This window comes from Triticum dicoccoides, chromosome 1B (assembly GCF_002162155.2).
Source record: "Triticum dicoccoides isolate Atlit2015 ecotype Zavitan chromosome 1B, WEW_v2.0, whole genome shotgun sequence".
NCBI lineage: Eukaryota > Viridiplantae > Streptophyta > Magnoliopsida > Poales > Poaceae > Triticum > Triticum dicoccoides.
The window spans coordinates 640,325,081-640,348,064 of NC_041381.1; the positions used below are offsets into that span (position 1 = coordinate 640,325,081).

Genomic DNA, 22,984 nt, shown 5'->3' on the forward strand with positions numbered 1-22,984 from the left:
GGCCGGGGCAGCGGAAGACCAGCGGTGGGTAGTGGTTCAGAGGAGGGCAGGGTGGCGAGGCGGTCGAGGAAGCGCCGCCGACCGTGGGTGGTGGGGGCCAGCGGCCCGTGCGACGGTCTGCCAAGGAAGAGGTGAGGAAGAAGAAGGATTAGGCGCCATAGGATCTTCATCCAACAGTATGAAACAGTCCACTGGCCCAAATATAAAAGTCAGGCGACTTATTTGTAGCCATTTCCATATTTGTTTCTTCTGTCAACATAGTTTGCATCAATAGATCCATGCTTCTACCCTTTTATTGCGTCCATTTGTGTTTGTTCTTTTAAATGCCTAGGCATTGTATTTTTAGCAGGCCCGGACATGCTCACGTCGAGAACAATTCCTATCAGTATACTGGTTCCCGAGTTCTCTTGAGACGAGTGCAACACCGTTGATTCTAGTGATTCCATCCAACTATCTCGCTAGTATGGTGCATCATTGATCTCAATGGTGTACTACCTGCCGTTGTGGTCGGTTGCGGCACTTGGGGCGAGTTGTTGTGACTACGATCCAGCGGCCACACACGTCAATCGTGTGCTTTTAGAATCAGAAGTGTCGAGTGTTTCACTGGAAATCAATACATGATTACAATGCTAGGGATATCGCTTATCGGGAATTTATCGATCGACCCATAAGAAGGGATTAATCAGTTTGTTTATCGTCATATCGGCCGATTTATCGCCATATCGGCAGATTTATCGGCCGATTTATCTTATCAGTCAGACAATGGTAAGCGATAAATCGACCGATTTATTGGAATATCGGAAGATATTTTGAACAGTGCATGATTATCAAAAACACGGACCAATTGCTCTTCATCTGTTCATCATATTTCAATCTAATTCCAAATTTGATAAAATCATGAGGGAATATCACAAACAGCAAAGCTACTACTGTCTATATCATGTAGATTATGTAACAAGGAGAACACTGTTGTAGGATGAATCTTTCCAAAAAAACATATATGCTGCCGATTTGACATTTTTTTAGAACGAAGGCTCGAGGATGAGTCCGGCTTTGAATTAACAAAGCCATCAACCGGCCAGGTATTACAGCCAACAAGTGTCAGCCCAACGCCACTTACAAAGAAAATAAAACACGAGCGGCCCAAAGATACATGGGTGCTGAAGATACAGCTTACAACACAATCCCAAACTACAAGCACCTAAAGTAGATAGAGATGAAGAACCGCTTGAAGAAATGACCGCCCTTGAAGCTCGAAACATCGGCGCCCAAGGAAACATCAGCGACAATGGCATTGCCGACCGCCTTGGCCACAAACACGCCAAAGCTCCTGCACTGGACCAGAAAGATACCACACCTTCCTTCTCCCTCGCCGAAGAGGGTCCCTACCCCCTCATCCTGGCTCGAAGGACGCCGCACCGTCGAGCGAGGGATGAGTTCACCCTAGAACAAGGAAAGACACGATCTTGGGGTAGCAGACACAGAACATTTGCACGCATCCGCGTCGTAGCAACGGGCATACCTCACTGCACATTTAAGCATACACCGCCGGTGTCCAAACAAGAAAAGAGTAAGCTGTAGGAAACGGCACATCAGAGCTGAAGAAGCAGCAAGCTTGCGGCGAACAGCAGGGAAACAAATCTTGCACATGATGCGAGGGATATGGCCCTGGTGTTGATTGAGCTGCCACGACCCTGTTGCCGGGAAGGGGAACCCTTTCCTCTTCCACCTAGGCTCAAGGGAGCCGAGCACCGACGAACAGGGGACGACCAGCAAGCACCAAACAGAGAATGGCAAGCCCGGCATCGCTGGAAACCAAGTTGTCACACGGACCCCCGCTGCAATTGCAAACCTCGGATCTAGCACCGCACACCTACACCCTTCTAACCAAACAACGCCCCCAGGGAGGTTACGACGCCGAGCGCCGCCGTCACCGAATCCGCAAGGGATTATAGTATTTAACCTTGGAACGGAGGGGAAGGGGTGGGAAGAGGGGATCTCGATGGTGCCTTCAGGAAGGGGAGCCGCGCCCGAGGGCCTGGCCACCGCCGTGGTCGGGGACACCAACCAGGGATTTCTCCCGGTCCCGACAAACACCACCGCAACCATCTACCAACAGACTGAAAAAGAAGCACCTGTGCTAGCACAGGTTGTGAGCGGGCTAGAGGAAAGAGGAGAAGCAACCTTCAGATCTGAGGTCAGAGGGCCACCGGAGCAGCCCACCGACCATGCACTGTGTCCCCCGTCGCTCGCCGCCCGCGCGGCCGAGGACGAAGACCCACACCCGCGGGCGCGCCTGCCGACCAGGCGCCGCCGTCTTGCCAGATCCGAGGCCGCCGCCCCGGCTGCCTAGGCCCTCCACGCAGGTGAAGCCGCCAGATCCCCGCCGCCACCTTCATCGGTGTCGCGCGCGCGTGCCGGAGGGCACCTCGGGCGGCGGCGGAGGGTAGGGAAGGGGGAGGGAGGGGTGGCGGCGGTGGCGGTTAGGGCAACCCCAGAGTCGCCTCAGAGGAGACGACGCGGGGGCGGGGGTGGACGGCAAGCGAGCGGAGTTGCCGATTTGACATTCAGAATGAGTAGGAGCAATTTGTCATCAAATAGATCAGACACCAATTGTTAACTCATTATGCCAGTGACACAATTATACGAAAAGCAGTGGAAAAAATGAGGAAAGGAACTGACGAAGCAAATGTACTCTTAGACAAATGCCTTGATTGTCCATATGGTTTAGTAGACTACATCGAACTTGTTATCTATTTTCAGCACATAAATGCTCGGATCTCACATAATGCCTAGTTACTCATTCATGCCTTGCTAAACTAACTTGACTCAATGGTCTGCTGAACTTCTCAGCTTTCCCTCGCATGCCTCATTTCTTCTCGCCGGCGGAACCCTTCATCCCTTCCCCCCCTTTGGCGCCTCCTTTGCTACCCTTCCCCTTCTTTCTGCCTCTGTGAACATATCCTGACTGAGCCACTGCTTTAACATCTTGCTCTTCCGCTGGCTTCTCTGTATCTAGACATGATAAAAGGGGGTTGGTCTCTTGCCTTGATCTTTGTCAGAACCTTGATCGATGCCAACGTTGCCACCATCATCTTCACCTACCTCTAAGAAACCTGCATCAGCATCAGGATCGATTCGCTTGTCACGTTTGTATTCTTGTTTTACTTCTTGACCCTTTTTTGTCACATACCGCTCATAAGCTTCATGAAGCATCTCCTCCAGGTGGTGATCTTAATCAGAATAAATTTCTTCCATTTCCTGTAAAAGTTGAACATCATCTTTGACCTTGGTGTCCATTGCAGCACCATCAGCCTTTGGTGTAACTTGCGAAGATGGCGGCAGGGCTTTCCTTATGCATGCGCGCCGCTTCAAGATATGCTTGAACCTATTTTTATCCAGCACCTGTAAATCCTGGCAGAGGTATTTGACCTCATCTGTGGTGACTTCATGGTTCTTGATGGGCAGAGATGCAGGATTATCAAATGAAATTTTAGTGAATGAACCAAGGAATTCCCGGGGTTTATGCGCCTCGGACCATATGAAATCTGATGCGAGAACAACTTTCTCCTGTACCGTGACTCCAGGTGCGTACCCAGCACGAGTCCTCTTCTTTGCATTCTTAGTGTCAAGTACATCCTTAGGCGTGTTCTTCTCTGGATCCACATTGAACAGGTGCTTGATATCCAGAAGCTCTGGTTGAATCTTTGCAGGGGCTTTGTACTTCAGACAGATGATGTAAATTTCAGCCGACGCGCGCGACTCGCTCGACCTTATCAAGTAGCTGCTTCCCCTTCGCCTTGCCCATCGCCACCGCCGGTGTTTGATTGGGTTTGCGAGTACTCGGTTCCGGCACGGGTCGCGCGAGCCGGCACGCTAATTGGAATTTGGCTCAAACTCAGGAATGTGCGTTCGTGTTGGCGTCCGTTTGGGTGCGGGACTCCCGTCAAAATCGGACCTTATATACGTAGGCAGCACGTGGGGTAGGTAGCACTCCGGCGACGCAAACCCACCCGATCGATCCACTCATCCACATCCGCTTCTATCTATGGCGACGTCGACTCCGGCGTCGTGGTCAGAACTCCCGCCGGACGTGCTAGGCCTGGTCATCAACCGACTGGTTTCCTTACCGCGCCGCGCCTCGGTGTGGTCACGACTCCGACGGCACCTGGGTTTCCGCGCTCGCTTCAGAGAATGGCCGCGAGTCCGACGGTTTCTTGATTTCATCGCTGGCTTTGGCTTCAAGAAGGTGCGGCTTGACCGGCATTGGGTCTCTTTCGACCGCGCTCGCTTCCGCATGGTGTGTCGTTCGTGGCATCGAGCTATGCGCCGACACATTGCGGCTTCACGACAGGTACCCTGGATTGTCATGTCAGATGGCTCGTTCTTCACACCTTCGGATCCTGTTGGCACCTCGCCTCCCCGGCTCCCCACCTTGCCCAGCAACACAACATGCATTGCCTCCTGCAATGATTGGCTCGCCCTCGACCACACCGATGACGGCAAGATGCATAGCTACTCCTTGCACAATCCGTTCACTGGCACCACCGTGTCACTCCCCGAGCTGGATGCTATCATCGGCGATGTTTCCGAGATTTTCAAGGTCCGTAAAGTGCTCCTACGGTCGACACCTTCTGACATCATCGCTGTCATGACCAATAATTGGAATCATCCCCTTATCTTAATCCGACCAGGGAAGGGTGTGTGGCTGCCTGAGCCACAAAGCGCCCCCTTCATCAACATCGTCGACATTGCTTTTTTTGGAGACAAACTATATGGAATCACTCGGGCCGAGGATCTAGTCTCTCTCGATATAAATTTTGATAGCGATGGCATTATCCACCGTTACTAGTATCGAGCGCCTCATCAAGCACCCATCTGGCAATTACGATTTTGATGTCTGGCGTGATGTTGACGACAACAACAATGATGAGGGTGGTAAGGACGAGGCCGCGAATAATTATGAGGGCCACACTAAGGCGCCGCGCGAGCAAAATTCTGGGGAGGCCGCCTTAGAAGAACTTCGGAAGAAAACCGGCGATGACATGATTCTTGAAGGTGTAGTATGTTGGGAGGATGATGATGTGCCATACGAACCTAAGGATCTCATCACCGTCATGTGGCACTTGGTCGAGTCATGTGGGAAGCTGCTCATGGGTGAGACGCCAACTACATTGGCCTGCATATAGTATCAACCTCACTAGCAAGGTGGAGGTTTATGAGACAGGTGTCAATGAAGGCGCGCATTGGGTGCTAGTTTCAGGTGGGCTGGGCAACCAAACGCTTTTCATCAGCAAATTCTTTTGCAAATCCATCTATACATGTGAAGACGGTGACCGCGAGGATCTTCATTTTATTGACACGGGTGAAAAGTACAATTTGAAATCCCAAACTATGAGCCCAAACTGGAGGGACATTAGCTACAATAGGTCTATATGTGGATCTTTCGTGAGGAGCTAGTGGTTTGATATTTTTTGTAACAATATATCATTAGTTTACGTAGGTGATCCATGGCAGTGGAGGAGGCAGGGGATCTGCTGGAGCCATGGCTTCCCCATAATCCCATGATTTCCTTTTTGAAGTTCCATAATCCCATAATTCTATGCATGTGAGTGTGTGCGCACGGTGTGTGCTTGTTTTATGCTCTTAATCCCTCAGATTTAGATAGAATGAAACACCAGTGGCATTGTTTGCGATTGTAACATACAACACACTGGAGTACCCTGCTGCGTCTTCAAAGCTCAAGGAGATCGACTCATTGACATGCCGGCTTGGGGATCACAACACACGATGAATGTGCCTGTGAGAGAAAAAATGACAAAATCATGGTTTCATTGAGCAGAGGGGGACAAAGAAACTAAAGATGGTGCGCATTCTGAAATTGCTCATAGTAGAAGATAGTTCTTGACCACAACGGCTACAGACAGATGAAAGCAATTTAAAAGGGAGATGTTCCCTTGCCATTCTTGCCTCCACCGACCTCAATGCCTGCATCATTGTTCAAGACAAAAGGCCGAGAGTGCAACACAGAAGGAAAATAAATGCTACTCCCTCCATCCCATAATATAAGAACGTTTTTTACATTACACTAGTGTCAAAAATGCTCTTATATTATGGGACGAAGGAAGTAGTTCAAGAGAAAAGGTACAGATCTTTGATGCTACGCTGGGAACAGTGCTTGCAACTCTGGCACTGCAGCCTCAGCAGAATCTTCCTGGCGGTTACTTTTCGCCTGAAAATGTCAAAAAATTAGCGTTGCACATTTGGCTCTAATCTTTATACCAGACGTTTACATTAAACAGACACTATAGTACATGACATCATGACAATGAACTGATAGGACAATCTGAAAAATACTGAACTACAATATACTCCCTCCGTCCTAAATACGAGTATAAGTCTTTTCAGAGATTTCACTAAGGACTACATACGGATATATATAGACATATTTTAGAGTGTACTAGCAAAAGGGCCCGTGCGTTGCAACGGGGGAAAAGAATACCACACGCTCTTAATTTACAAAAATGATCTATAAGTATTTTTAGCTACAGCCTAAACAAAGATGGTCTTTACCTACAACGGCGTAAGTTCAAGATTTCACATGTCTTCTATTTAAACACGGCTTGCATGTAGATTTAATGCGTACAAAGAAACGAGCAAGTGATTTTCAATTTTGTCTTCAATCCCGATTTTACTGAGATGTTCATCCACAATTCAGATTAGTACAGATATGAAAGAAAGACGGATAATGCACTGTTGATTAAGATTGCACCCCAGATAATTTTTTTAATTGGTTAACAGTTAAAATAACAACATATTCAGATTCTATATATTTCTCTAATCAAATTTCATATATAACATGTTAAATTTGGAGTTACGGTTTAGAAGATATGAATATTTTAAAAATATTTGATATGTACTGCGGGTTTAACGTCAGAAACATCAGGGGGTTTTCTATTTCTATAAAATAGAAATGACGGACTAAGAATGCCTATTTCCTTTATTAGTAGGTAGGTATAGAAGATTCACTCATTGCTCCTATGTAGTCCGCGTTGGAATCTCTAAAAGGACTTGTATTTAGAAACGGAGGGAGTATATCATGTTGGCAGATCAATAGATCATCACACCCAATGATGTAGCCATACCTTCTTGTGGGATACATGAAACTTTCTATCATAAACGAAACTTTCCATAGGCAGACAGGCTGCCTTACCCTTCTTGTACTCAGTGATCTTGTAAAGGGTGTTCTTTGCTGCACTCCTTGTTCTTGCAGTAGGTATTCTTGGTCTTTGGAACGTTCACCTATAAAACATTTGCAATAAAAATAATGTTAAAGGACCCCATAATTTAAATACTAATCCACCTATCAAATATTAAGCGATAAGGACCGAAAAGATATATCACTTCGCAAGAAAGAAGAATGCCTCATAGGTTCAGGTGAAAATTAAGAAGAAATTAATGACACCTGGTTATCTGCTCAGGGCAATGCATGCAAACAACGGACCTGTGGGATTAGTAAAGTACACAAGAAAGTTCAGATGTCAAAAAGCACCAAACAAAATCACTGGATACTCCACAATATGGTCAACCACATTGGTTTTAGATGTATCATGCAATTTAAAGTTGCATGAAGCACACCCTTCACAAGGTCATTTGACTATATGGCACACTCAAAGATGCATGAATACACGCTATAGTCGACCTAACGACAGAATAAAAACTAAACTAGATTTTTTCTCAGACATGACGAGCGATCCATTCCATCTAAAAAGAAAGGGCATCTGCCTGATATAAACTAGTACAGCTACTTTCAGAACTAATGCCCATCTCATACATGTAACTAGGAACCTAAAGCAGTATAAATCAAGTGCAAATACACCATATTAAGTAAACATATAGTTCATCAGTACACACAAACATAGTATGCACATAGAGAATATAACAGCAAAGCCTGATTGCAATAAATAGAATGGACAGTAACTCAATCATGTGATTTTAGAATCAAGAAGTGTTGAGTGTTTCATTGGAAATCATTACTTGATTATCAGAAACACGGACCAATTGCTCTTCATCTGTTCATCATATTTCAAACTAATGCCAAATTTGATAACATCATGAGGGAATATAACAAATGAGTAGGAGCAATTTTTCGTCAAATAGATCGGACACCAATTGTTTCCTTATTATGCCTGTGACACAATTATATGAAAAGCAGTGGAAATTTTTTAGGAAAGGAACTGATGGAGCAAATGTTCTTTTCAGACAAATGCCTTCATTGTCCACATGGTTTAATAAAATAGATTGGATCGGACTTGTCATTTGTTTTCCACATTACAGAGAAGTACGAGAAAGCACATAAATGCTCTGATCTCACATAATGCCTAGTTACTCAATGCTTTGCTAAACTAACTCTGTTGCTGAACTTCTCAGCTTTCCCTCACATGACTCATTTCTTGTGGCCGGCGGAACCTTTCACCCCTTTCTCCCCTTTGGCGCCTCCTTTGCCACCCTTCCCCTTCTTCCTGCTTCTGTGAACATATCCTGACTGAACCACTGCTTTAACATCTTGCTCTTCCGCTGGCTTCTCTGTATCTAGACATAATAAAAGGGGGGGTCTCTTGATCATTATCTTTGTCAGAAACTTGATCGATGTCAACGTTGCCACCATCATCTTGACCTCCCTCTAACAAACCTGCATCAGCATCAGATCGATTCGCTTGGCACGTTTGTGTTCTTGTTTTACTTCTTCACCCTTTTTTGTTACATGCCGCTCATAAGCTTCATCAAGCATCTCCTCCAGTCCGTGTTCTTCATCAGAATCCATTTCTTCCATTTCCTGTAAAAGTTGAAGATCATCTTTGACCTTGGTGTCCGTCGCAGCACCATCAGCCTTTGGGGTAACTTGCGAAGATGACGGCAAGGCTTTCCTTATGCGTGCGCGCCACTTCAAGATATGCTTGAAGCTATTTTTATCCAACACCTCATCTGTGGTGAGCTCATGGCTCTTGATACACAGATGATGTAAATTTCAGCGGATGTGCCCCTGCTCGCTCTAGGTTTAGTCATCTCGACCTTATCAAATAGCTGCTTCAGGCAGAACATGATGACGTTGTAATCCTGAGACCTGAAGACCTTGGTGACGAACATGCCATTGGGGGCGAGGAACATGGTGGCCAGGCGAACGGCGTCGATGACGAGTGCGGACTGCGCGGTTGTCGATGACGACATTGGGCGAGCCGTCGTGGAGGACGACGTCGAAGGCGGTGATCCCCTTGGTGTCGATGAGCCTCCGCACGGCGGAGCGGCACCTGGTGGTGGTGATGTCCTCAGTGAGGGAGTGCGCGCGGCTCCGGCACCCCTGCTCCTTGGCGAGGTGGTAGTACTGCTTTCCCTTCGCCTTGCCCATCGCCGCCGCCGCCACCAGTACTCGGTTCTCCTGTTTGATTGGGCTTGCGGGTCCGTGCAACAGTACTCGGTTCCGGGCTTCCGGCACGGGTCGCGCCAGCCAGCACGCTATTTGGAGTTCGACTCAAACTCAGGAATGTTCGTTCGTGTTCGCAACAGTACTCCCGCAAATTCTTTTTTTGCTGGGTGACTCCCGTCAAATTCGGAACCAACCTACTCCGTCCGTTTCTAAATATTTATCTTTTTAGAGATTTCAAATGGACTACCACATACTGATGTATATAGACATATTTTAGAGTGTAGATTCACTCATTTGCTCCGTATGTAGTCACTTGTTGAAATCTGTAGAAAGACAAATATTTAGGAACGGAGGGAGTATATCCTTATATACGCACTGAAAAATATAGCGCGCTATAGCGTCGCTAATAGCACGCTATAGTATATTGAAAATTGGCTCGCTAAATATATTGATGTACAACGTCTCGCTAATAGCACGCTATAGCGCGATATAGCACGCTAATAGCGTATTTTAAGCTCGGCGCTATTTTGCTGTAGCGCGCTATTTTTTTTCATTGTATATACGTAGGGGTAGTACTCGCGGTGCCCTGGCTACACAGTTGATACAAACCCACCCGATCCACAACTGCTTCTATCTATGGCGACGCCGACTCCGGCGCCGTGGTCAGAACTCCTGCACGACGTACTAGACCGCCTCGTGTCCTCTTCTCCACGGAGAGGCTTGTTCTCCTCGGCGTGGTGGCAAGTCCGACGGGTCCTTGGTTTCTCCGTTGACTTCGAGAAGGTGCGACGTGACCGTCATTGGGTCTCTGCCGCCGATCGAGCCCGCTTCCGTGCGGTGTGCCGTTCGTGGCACCTGGCTATGCGTCGGCACCTTTCGGCTTCACGGCAGCTACCCTGGATTGCCATGTCAGACGGCTCGTTCTACACACCTTCGGACGCTGTTTGCACCTCGCCGCCCCGGCTCCCCACCTTGCCTGGCAACACAACGTGCATTGGCTCCACTGACGATTGGCTCGCCCTCGACTTCACCGATGCCAAGAAGATGCATAGCTACTCCTTGCACAATCCGTTTACTGGCATCACCGTGCCGCTCCCCGAGCTGGATGCTGTCATTGGCCAAGTTTCTGAGCTTTTCGAGGTCCGTAAAGTGCTCATGCGACCAACGCCTTCGGAAATCGTCGCTGTCATGACCAATAACTGGAATCACCCCCTCATCTTAATCCGTCCAGGGAAAGGTGTGTGGTTGCCTGAGCCACAAAGTGCTCCTTTCGTGGACATCGTTGACATTGCTTTTCTTGGCGATAAATTATATGGAATCACCGAGGCGGAGGACCTTGTTTCTCTTGGTATAGAATTTTGTAGTGATGGTGGCATACCCACCGTTACTAGCACTGAGTGCCTCACTAAGCACTCACTGGGAAATTCAAGTCGCGGTGTGTGGTGTGATGTTGACGATGACTTTGATTCCATCAACAATTATAAGGGCGGTAAGGATGAGGTCACAAATACTTTTGAGGATCATACCAAGGCAGTGAGCGAGGATTCTGAGGAGCGCGGCTTAGATGAACTTCGGAAGAAAACTAGCGATGGCATGATTCTCGAGGGCGCTACATGTTTGTTAGATGATGAGGTTCCTTTTGAACCCAAGGATATCATCACCATCATTCGATACCTGATTGAGTCACATGGGAAACTGCTCATGGTGAAGAGACAATTGCATTGCCCTCCATATAGTATCAACTTCACTAGCAAGGTGGAGGTTTACGAGATGGATGTCAACGATGACGTACACTGGGTGCCGGTTTTAGGTGGGCTAGGTGTCAGGACCCCGACTCAATGCCACATTGATCTAGCATGTAACACCTCATATCACTTTGCGGCCTCACGCACGGTATTCCCACGGGTGTCGCCTTACCTTTATCCGGGACCGTTTGCGCCTTTTGACACACGTATATGATAGTGTCGCTAGCATCCATATGATAAGGAGTCCGGGCTGACATGGCTAGTCGTAAACCCAAAGTGGCACTAACTTACAGGGACAGGCATACATGACCCAACAACGAACGTGCCGGTCATCAGCGAGTGAATCCAGGCTGTAGCACTGGGATAGCAGGACTCCGGTGAACCAGGCTTTAGCGGGCTAACAGGACTCCGGTATTCATCGCGTGACATTTCCCCGAGGGGACACACATAGGAACGAAGAAGGACACATGCCGGCCAGCCTAAGTGTTCCGGAGCAGTAGTAAGCTACCATGGCTCAGTGGAAGCACAAGGAGACATTTCCCGGTAAGAGAGGCTACTAAGGATAAACAACTAGATAGTCAGATCCCACACATACCAAGCATTTCAATAACATACACACAATATGCTCGATATGTGCAAATACAACATGGCATCACAACATGACTCTATAACTCAAGTATTTTATTCAATAGGCTCCAAGGAGCGAGATATTACAAACATGGGTCTCACGACCCAACATTCAGAGCATACAAGTCAAAGCACAAGCGGAAGCTTAACATGTCTGAGTACAGACATCTACAAATGAAAAAGGCTGAGAAGCCTGACTATCTACCAGATCCTGCCGAGGGCACAAGATCGTAGCTGAGGTAACAAACTAAACGTCGAAGTCCACGCGGAACTACTAGTGAGACAGAAGTCTCTCTGCAAAACGTAGAATAGGCAAACGTGAGTACAAATATACCCAGCAAGACTTACATCAGAACTAACTACATATGCATCATTATCAACAAGGGGATGGTGGGGTTTAACTGCAGCAAGCCAGCTTTGACTCGGTGGCTATCCTGAACTACGACTGCAAGTAACTCTTTTGAGGTGGCGCACACGAGTCCACATATTCACCATATCAATACACCACTATGGATCCGCTCCCGTCTCCCTACGAGAACGCCATCCATAGCACTCACACTTATCTTGCGTATTTTAGAGTATCCACTTTCACTTGTCTATGAACTGTACAGGCAACCCAGAAGTCCTTTATCGCGGACACGGCTATTCGAATAGATGATGTTAACCCTGCAGGGGTGTACTTCTTCACACACACTCTCACCACTTACTGCCGTTTACACGACATGTACTCGACAACCTTCAAGCGGAAGCCCAACGAGGGTGTCGGCCACGACCTACCTAAACACTCAAGTCTCTAGTCCAGGTTTATCGCCTATTCAGGTTCCATCCACTGGGAGTCCGGCCGAGGTTTCCACATACGGCCCCGAACGATGTGAGCAGGGTTTCCGAGACACCAAACGGGCGCCCGGTACACCGTGCCACGGTGTATCTACCGCATCATAGCCCACCCCTAGGGTTAGCGCTACGCACGGCTTCCAACACATATCCTACAAACACCAGAAACTAGTTGCAACTCCTGGACAGAGAACAAGGGTGGTTAAGAAGCCAAGAGGGTCCATTGGTTTTGGGCCCAATGCGTGGTAGTATCTGTTTCATGGATCACAAACACTGAACTCAGTTCCTGAGGACGGCTTCAATGAGACAACCCACCATGTACTCCTACATGGCCTCTCACTGCTACCTTTACCAAATCGTGTTCACACACTTAGCTCACACACAGTAGGACATGTTCACCACATTCCAATTCATCCCCGATGAATCAGACCTGACTCAACTATAAGCAGTAGCAGGCATGACAAACAAGCATGAATGAGTAGGCACAACAGGGCTCAAACAACTCCTACTCATGCTAGTGGGTTTCATCTATTTACTGTGGCAATGAGATGTCATGCAGAGGATAAAGGGGTTCAGCTACCGCAGCAAGTAACAGTTGAATCGTTGTTGTCCTAATGCAGTAAAAGAGAGCAGGAGCGAGAGAGTGGGATTGTATCGGAATGAACAAGGGGGTTTTTCTTGCCTGATGGAGTGGTAGTAGGATACTGCCCTTTAGTCAGATAATCGTGGGTATCCTCGGAGGCAGAACCTACCGCGAAAGATACATCGAACACAATCAACACATGACGATATGCAACAATATGATGCATGCTATGACATGGCAATATGAATGTGTTTTGGGCTAATGCAAGCTAGAACAGATTGAAATGAGTCCATTTGAACCAAAGATTCAAATGCAAACCCATTATATGAAGTCATAAAGGTGCATTAACTTGTTTCATCTAAACAGCATGGTTAAGTTGCTCTAAAATGCATGAAACCAGTGCAGATGCATAGACTGGATTTTTCTGATCATTTTTCATATATAATTTATCTCATTTGGAGTTACGGTTTAATTTATATGAATTTTAGAAGTTTTGGGCATTTTCTAGAATTTCCTGTAAAAGAATAATTCCAGTAACTGAATTAATACGTCAGCTTTGTGTCAGGGTGACGTTAGTGGTCAAAGGAGCGGTCCAGGTCAACCTGACCAGTGGGTCCCACGTATTAGTGTCATTAGTCTAACTAATTCTTAGTTAGTCCTAATCCTAACTTAATTAGCAGGCGGGTCCCATTTGTCATAGACCCAGGGGGTTAAACTGGGTCCACCCGGGGTCAACTCGGTCAGCAGGGTCAAATTCACCGGCGACTTGACGCCGGCGAGGCCCAAGACGGCGGCGCGGCTCGGAAAACGCCCACAGGGCACGGACGAGGCCGTTATTGGGCTCGTTGGAGAGCTCTTGCAGGCGCGCGTCGAGTGGTTGTGGCGGCCGGGACTATGGTGGCCGGAGCCGACGACGACGAGCTCCAAGGCAGCGGCCGGAGTTCGGGTTAGCATGGGGGCGGCGTTAGGGAGCATGAAAGGGGGTGCGGAGGGGTGCTATGTTTAGACGGAAGCAAACCAAAACGACGACGGCGACAAGTCCGGCACCGGTGAGGTCTCGGTCTCGATGGAAACGAAGGCTACGACGAGCTAATGGACATGGGAGAAGGGGGGTCGGTAGAGGAGCTCACGGCAAGTGCAGAGGTGGCCTCGGCGTGCTCGGGGAAGCGGCGGAGATGGCGAATCGGACGGCGGCATCCGGCGGCCGTGGTCGGGGAAGAAGGCCTCAAGCGTCGTCTTGGGGCCGTCCTAGCTCGTGTAGCTCGGAGAGGAGGGAGAAAAGGTTGCGGCGGAGCCTCTGGGAGCATCGATAGGGCGAGGCAGTGGTTGTGGCCACGGCGGTGACGAACGGCGGCGACGGGATCCGCTCGGCGTTCGCGAAAGAGAGAAACAGAGGAGGGGGAGGAGCACAGGGAGAGTGAGTGGGGGGGCCGCGTGGCGTCTCCCAAAGAAGTCAGGCGAAGCGGCAAGCAGGAGGTGGCCGGGCGTGCGCCGGCGTGCGTCGGCCACGCGCCTGTCCTCCTGGCAAGGAGGAAGACGACAGGGGGGTGGCTTGGTGGGCTGGGCCACCAGCTGGGCCAGCCAGCTGCAGTGCTGGGCCGAACAGGTAAGTTAGCCAGGTAATTCTCTCCCTCTCTTTTATTTCCTGTTTTCTATTTTTTTTCTGCAACTTTGTGACTTTATTAAAAATACTTGACCAAACCCAAAAATCATGAAACTGATCAATGCCACTGTTTGAAATATAACCAACAGTAAACATTTTAGTTTATGATTATTTGAGCATTTAAACTATTTATTAGCATTTAAATGCCCAAATGCAAATACTTTATGATTTAATTCAAAAATCCAGGAATAACCTAGAAATATGTTCATCATTTTTGGCAGAGGTTTTCACCTTTATCAGAAATCATGAACATTTTCAAAGGAAATTTTGGGTTCATTGAAAATGATTTTATTTGAGCCTTTTTGAATTCATTTGGTGCTAGGGTTTAAACAATCCCCATTTCAAGTTTCTTTAAATTTAAACATGATGCATGGATGCTTATGCAGAGTCAGGCAAGGACTAAGCTAGGGCTGTGACACTAGGCGGCAAAGCACTTTTCATCAGCGGATTCTTCTGCAAGTCCATTCATACCTGTGAAGACGGGGACCGTGATGCTCTTCATTTTATCGATAGTGGTGAAAAATACGATATGAAATCCCAAATTATGAGCCCGAGCTGGAGAGACATTGATCTCTTTAGGTCCATGTGGATATTTTCTCCGGAGCTAGTGGTTTGATAATCTTTGCTTGAAAATCAGTGGTTTAATAATTTCTGTAACACTATTTATTTATTTGTGAGAAAGACGACAATGCCTGCTTTTATTATGTATGAAAAGTGTACACGGTACATACTCGACTCCGTCGGATCAATTTCCATGCTTCATGTAGAGTTGATGCATTTTTCAAACGATCAACAACCTAATGAGTTTTAATTTCTGGAAGAGCTCGCTGGGTTTTTTGGGTGTTTTAATTTCTCTTATATTGGTAGAGAGGCAAATGGTATTGCTCACTTTTGTGTTTATAACATGCTAATGAGAATAGGAGGAGGTGTCTCCTGATAAACTATATTTAGAAAAATAATTAACTGCCTTAATGAACTCAGATTGTAAGCCCATTGAGTAAGTGCCATGATTTTAGTTCAAAATTAAACTAAAACCATGACACTTATTTTGAAATGGAGGAAGTACAAACTAAGAAAACACTTTCTATCTATAGTCTCATAATACTCCAGCATCATACCAGTAGAACATGGTCGATCTATGTAAGTGCATCTAGTGCCCCTTAGTGATTTTGGTGTATTGAAGACTTATAGGTTAAGGGACTGATACGTTTGTGAGTGTACATAGGTCTATAAGTCTATGAGCAGTTTGATAATTACAGAGAAAGTCGACCCCTAAAATGAAGTTCTTCAACTGAAGACTTTGGATTTCTGAAGACTTTCTGAAGACTTTGAAAGTAAAGAAATTGATGTGACCTTGAAGACTTGGAAATCATTCGAGGAACATGAAGCGTGAAGACTTTTGTTTTCGTAGTTTCATTTTCTCTTTATTGAGTCGTAGGAAACATCGTACTGTTAAAGGGGGTCGAGGAAATACTAAGGAAAATTTTCCATGTGATGCTCAACTCAAAATCCTACACCTACCAATCCCTTCGAGTGAAGCCATTGGAAATCTCATATAGTTCAGTCAATTTCTTCAGTGATAGAGATGAAGTTCTTCTGGTGTCTGAGAAATTTGTTCTGACTGAGGAATTAGGAATTCGCCAGTGCGGATTGCCTACACAGTGAGGAACATGATATCCCTGAGGAATTTGAGAGTCAAATTTCTGACCGTTGCTATGCTATGCGCCAGCTGTCCCAAAATATCTTCCCACCTAACGGTCATATCATTGAAGGGCATTTATTTCTTATCATGTCGCCCCCTACAACCACTAGCTGGTTGGCTGCTCCGAGAGAAACCGACACTTGTCATTTGAGAGCATCCCATCCTCCGAGGACTTTGAGCGAAAATCATCAAGTGAGGAAAACCCAAACCCAAACACCTTCAAACCCAAAGTGATTGAGCATCACTGAAGAGATTGATCCTGCGTGGATCCGATGCTTGTTATCTTTGAAGACTATGCTTCTTCCAGACGGTTAGGCGTCATGGTCTAGAGCATCCAAGAGGAATTGTGGATCGCCAAGTGACCAAGTCTGTGAAGGTTTGGAAGTCACCTGAAGACTTACCACGAGTGATTGGGCGAGGTCTGTGTGACCTTAGCTCAAGGAGAACACGGTGAGGACTGTGTGTCTGGGACTGTGTGTCCTCAGGTTTAAATACCTAGCCGCTCCAACCAGACGTACAACTGAGACGTCAGTTGGAACTGGTCTACCAAATCATTGTCTTCACCAAGCTTACTGGTTCTATTTCCTCAACTTTTTCATTTCCTCATTTCAGTTGTTGTGTGCCTGTTCATATCTGTTTGAAGACTTTCTCAATTTCCTCAGTTCAATATAACGCACTTTTGCTTGAATCTCTTCACATCAGTCGATATAACGCACTTTCAATTGGTATGAGAGCAAGGTACACCCTTATTCTGTGTGATTTTGGTTTAACTGCCTGGAGTTTTAGTTATGTCGACCGCAGGTATGATCAAGGTCTCTACTGGGTGTCCTACCTTCGATGGAATGGACTACCCCTACTGGAAGAATAAGATGCGAATGCATCTTGAGGCAATTGATAACAATCTCTGGTATGTTGTGGAAAATGGTGTTCCCTTAGTCACACCTTCTCTGAACGCTACTGATGTGAAGAGATTCAAGCAACTCGATTCTCAAGCGAAGAACATCATATGTGGCCATCTGAGCAAAGGGCAGTATGGAAGAGTGAGTGCTTTGGAAACTGTTAAGCTTATCTAGGATAGGCTGTCCAAAGTGAATGAAGGAGTCTCAACTCAACGTGACTCTCATGTTGACGTTCTTCGCAATCTCTTCAACCGCTTCAAAAGACTCGACAATGAAAATGTTCAGCAAACCTTCGATCGCCTCACTGACATATCAAATGAGCTTCAAGCACTTGGTGCCACTGACATCACCGACCATGAGTTGGTGAAGAAATTGCTGAGATTGCTTGATTCTTCATTTGATACCCTGGCACTGATGATTCAAGAACGTGCTGATTACAAGTCACTTGATCCCGCTGATATCCTCGAGAGGCTAAACACTCATGAGTTCCAGCTTGCTGAGAAGAGAGATCTCTATGGTTCGAGCTATGGCAGATCACGTGCTCTGAAGGCCAAGGCAGTCTCTGAGTCTGAAGATGAAGACTCTGCTAGCAGCCTTGGTGATCCTGAAGAACTGAGCCAGGAACTAGCACTGCTTGTGAAGAAATTTCAGAAGTTCTCAAGACGTGGTCGCTTTGGAAAATCCTCAAGGAGTAATGATTCCTCATCCAGTGACTACAAGAAGAGGCTATGCCACAAATGCAAGAAACCTGGTCACTACATCCAAGATTGTCCTCAGTGGGATAAGGAATCAAAGAAGAAGAAGTACAAGGATTACAGTTCTGATGATGCGAAAACAAGAAGAAATCCTCAAAGTCTTCATCATCAAAATCCTTGAAGTCTTCATCTCACAAGAAGAGCAGCTCCAAGAAGGCTCGGGCATTCATTGGCAAGGAAATGGACTCTAAGACTGAATCTGAGGAACATGAGGATGAGGAGGCATCTGAGGAGTCCGAGTCTGGTGTGGCGAGCCTAGCACTCACTACTGCATTCGTCACCAAGTCTATCTTCAACTCTGAAGAAAATGGCATCACCAACAAGGCTGATGAAGGCAATGATGACTACGCTCCCACCTATTGCATCATGGCAAAGGGTGCCAAGGTAACTAAATACGCCTCCTCTAAATCTAGTGAGGATGAATCTGATGAAAACCTCAAGCCTAGCTACTCTAAACTTGCTAAGATTGCTCTGAAACAACAAAAGGCTTTTGAAAATTTTCAAAACATGCTAGATAAAAGTGATGATATGTTGGGCGAAGAAACGGATCGCACTAAAACCTTGACTGAAAATCTTCAGAGACTTCAGTCCAACTTTGACAACCTTCAAGGTCATCATAACACTCTCTTATCTGATCATGAGAAGATTTCTTATGAATTTCTTCAAAGAAAGCAAGACCTTGAGAAGCTAAGGGTGAGTTGTGAAGATCTTCAGAAGGAGCGCGATTCATTATTGCTCAACAAATCAGCGCTACTCAGGAAGAATTTGTTCCTCCATGTTTGAAGTGCATTGAACGTGAAACTGCTAATTCTTCACCTGAATGTTCAAATGCTTCTAATGCAACAAACTCTTCATCTGTCTCTGCTATCACTAGTTCCTCATCTAAGGACATTGCTAGTATCAGTGATGATGCAGGGCTGAAGGAATTGTACATGACAGGCATGTACAAAAGCCTCAAAGGGCATCAGACTCTTTGTGATGTGCTTAAAAAGCAGATCCTCAATAGGAACCCTAGGAAAGAGGGTATTGCCTTTGAGAGGAAACTCAATGCTGATGGATCATATTGGAAGCCTGAGCAGTACCCCAAAACTTCATGGGTTGCTGCAAAGGGACCTCCAGTTGATCCAACCAATTTATCTGGCTTTACATGTGAATCTCTTCATTCTTCTGATGAGTCATTTGACTCCAACTATAAACTGTCCAAAATCAGAATGGTGAAGTATTTGCTAGATATGTTGGTACTAACTGCAGGACCAGTTCCCCTATGAAGAAAATTTGGGTTCTCAAAAGTTGCCTTGAAAGTCTTTGTCGGTGTCAAAACCGGCGGATCTCGGTAGGGGGTCCCGATCTATGCGTAAGGCTAATGGTAACAGGAGGCAAGGGACACGATGTTTTACCCAGGTTCGGGCCCTCTCGATGGAGGTAAAACCCTACTTCCTGCTTGATTGATCTTGATGATATGAGTATTACAAGAGTTGATCTACCACGAGATCATAGAGGCTAAACCCTAGAAGCTAGCCTATGATGATTATGATTCTTCCCCTAAGGACTAAACCCTCCGGTTTATATAAACACCGGAGGGGGCTAGGGTTTACACGGAGTCAGTTACAAAGAAGAAAATATAATATCCTGATCGCCAAGCTTGTCTTCCACACAAAGGAGAGTCCCATCCGGACACGGGACGAAGTCTTTAGTCTTGTATCTTCACGGTCCAACAGTCCGGCCAAAGTATATAGTCCGGCTGTCCGGATACCCCCTAATCCAGGACTCCCTCAGTAGCCCCTGAACCAGGCGTCAATGACGATGAGTCCGGCGCACAGTCTGTCTTCGGCATTGCAAGGTGGATTCCATCTCCGAATACTCCAAAGTAATTACCGAACACTTAAATCATGTCCGGATATGCGAAACGATTTTCACACACCTCCGTAGAGAGCATAGCACTTCATAAATCTGATCTGCTGGCGATTCTTGTACGGTGTGCTCTTACGCCGTGGTCTAGTCCAACACAAACCGGTTTTTCTTGGCCTGCCTCGACACGCATTGCGAGGCGGTTTTATTGGCACGTCTTGCCAAAGCAGAGATCGTGTTCCCCTTATCGCAGGATCTTCCATCAATACAGGCGTGCGCAACCCCACGACGACTGTTGGTATGGCTCCATGTTTTTTAGGTAAGCCCCAAGCAGTTATGCCGAGGACGCCTGATATTCACCCCCTTTATAGAGGGGCCGAGGCCTATCCCTCTTTTCTACCACGCTTGCGCCTTTTCGCATCTCGAGTTCCAACACCCGAAGCTCAAGCTTAAGCCCTCCGGATCTCCAATCATGTCCGAATCCAACCTTCAAGGCCGGTGGGTGGCCTCCTCTGTCACAGAGGAGGATATCGCGAAGCTTAGGGAGGTCGGATACCTGACCGCCGACATTAGGCACAGGCTCCCTGCTCCAGGCAGATCATCCCTACTCCAGAGCCCAATGAGAGTGTCGTATTTGTTTCTCACTTCCTCCGCGGCTTAGGCTTTACTCTTGATCCCTTCGTGAGAGGGCTCATGTTCTACTACGGGATAGATTTTCATGATCTAGCTCCGAGCGCCATCCTTCATATCTCGTCATTCATCATTGTGTGCGAAGCTTTTCTCCACGTCACCCCGCACTTCGGCTTATGGCTCAAGATCTTCAATGTAAAGCCGAAGATGATTGAGGGGCGACACACAGAGTGTGGAGGTGCTGTAATAAGCAGGAACGCCGACGCCCCATGGCCAAAGGGCTCCTTCCCAGAGGTGTCCAATCTATGGTAGCGGAGGTGGTTTTACATCACGGCTCCCAGAGGCACAAAGTGGGTGGCTGCCCCCGACTTCCGTTCTGGCCCTCCGCCTCAACTGGTGTCATGGGCCAACGTAGGACAGGAGTGGGGGCCTGCTAATGATGTACCAACGCTGCAAAGCCACATACGGGAGCTTCTTGAGAGGGACATCAACCTTGTAAGCATAATTCAGGTAATGCTAGTCCGACAGATCTTGTCGTGCAAACGCCGGCCTCTCCGGATGTGGGAATTCAATCCGGAAGGTCCGTGGACTATTCTGCACTTCTTCGGCGTCACGCTCGAAGGGATGTGTAAGTTATTCTTCGGACCACAAGTAAAGTGTCCGGACACCACCGAGGATGCGGGCCTGAGCTGCAATCTCCCACATACCCAAGTAAGCAACCCAGAAACTGAACACTTTGTTTATTTTTATCATAACATTATTCTGAAAATCCTCCCTAGCCAGGAATGGCTCGGCAAGGCGGAGAGAATCAGGTGTCCAGCGCCACTTCCCGAAGGCTCGCCTAGTCCCACTATAGCCAAGATTCTTGGTCGTGTGCTAAGTAAAGTGCCCTCAGGGAAAGACGAAGGGAAGAACAGAGAAGCAGAACTTCACACATTACACATCCAAACCGGGGGAATTGCTACCTCCCCAAAGGAGGATAGTCGGGGAGGGGAATATAAGGCCTCCTCCCCTCACGAGAAGAAGAGGGCCGCCTCCGAAGACTTGGAGACGGAGGTGCCCAGACAAGGGAAGAAAGCTTTACCAGGGGGCCCTGCCCCGAAGGGCGTCCTCACTGCGCCATGTCCGCCAACGGGCCAGCCCTCAGCCGAGCTGTAAGTTAATCGTAAATACGAAGGTACTGCTTCCTCCTCCGAGAACCATAACCAGGATCCATTCTTTGCAGTTCGGCTAGCATCTCTTCTCGACAGAGTTCGTCTTCCGGGGATCTCCTTCCGGAGATGATGGAGAGTGAGACCCCACCGACCTCTCTGCCTCATGGGGCGGGCGACCCCGAGGTGTCGTCACGGAGGAGTTAAGATCCGCCAAAGCCAGAAGCTAATACTTCGGCCGCCCTGAGCCCGGAGCGTTCGGCTCCCACGGGCGGCGATAAGAAGGGTCCGGCATAGTTCGGCATCCGGCCGGACACACTGACGGGCCTTCTGGAGCGAGCTGCTCTCTCGGAGGAGCACTGTTCATTAATGAGCATGGTGCTTGAGAAGATTTCATCCGCTACAAGCGGGTTGAACGAAGCCTTTACGAGCCTGCTCAGAGGCTTTGAGGTATGTAATAAAAATACATAATTTTTGACTGTGATGCATGCGCTAGGTGTGCTCCATATGGATAGTAGCCCCTGAGACTCTGGTTGCCAGCCCTAGGCGGCAAACGGAGGATCACATTGTTAAGTAATGATCGCGCTGTATTTATGTGCAGGTGTCTAAGGATCTGGCAGTCGACCGGTCCGTTGAAGTTGCTGAACTGAGGAGGCAGATTGGAGTTATTGATGCCGATATCACACTTGTGAACGAGCGGCTTAATGAGTCACAAGGTATGTGCTCTGCTTTCCTTATTTTTTATAAGAAAAATTGAGAGGAGCATAATATTAATGCGATATGCTTGAACTGCAGATGGTGCTGCTACCGTGGAAGCCCTAAGGGCGGAACTTGCCCTGGACAAGGAACAAGCCCGGGCTGGCAGTGCGGCTGCCCTAAAGGCGGCCGAAGAGTTGAGAGTTGAACAGGCTGCTCATTGCTGAAGCGAAGACAAAATAGCCGAGATGGCTGTGGAGCTGAAAAATGCCGCCGACCGGTATGAGATCCTTGAAAAAGAGAATCAGGCTAATTCGGCTGACCTGAAGAAGGCACTTGATGCGGCCAAGGAGACGCGGTTCGAAATCAGGGATGCACGGGAGGAGCTTCGACGGGCCGGAGAAATCGCGGCTAGAAACCCCTATTT

General features: G+C 47.5%; 1 non-coding gene and 1 pseudogene across 1 annotated transcript; both read right to left on the reverse strand.

Annotated features, from left to right (window-relative positions):
- Positions 1-2,869: 2,869 nt before the first annotated feature.
- LOC119349298 lies at positions 2,870-9,415 on the reverse strand (annotated as a pseudogene).
- On the reverse strand, positions 8,253-8,340 carry LOC119351175. Its single transcript, XR_005169702.1, has one exon. It is a non-coding gene; the product is annotated as a small nucleolar RNA SNOR75 (small nucleolar RNA).
- Positions 9,416-22,984: the final 13,569 nt, after the last annotated feature.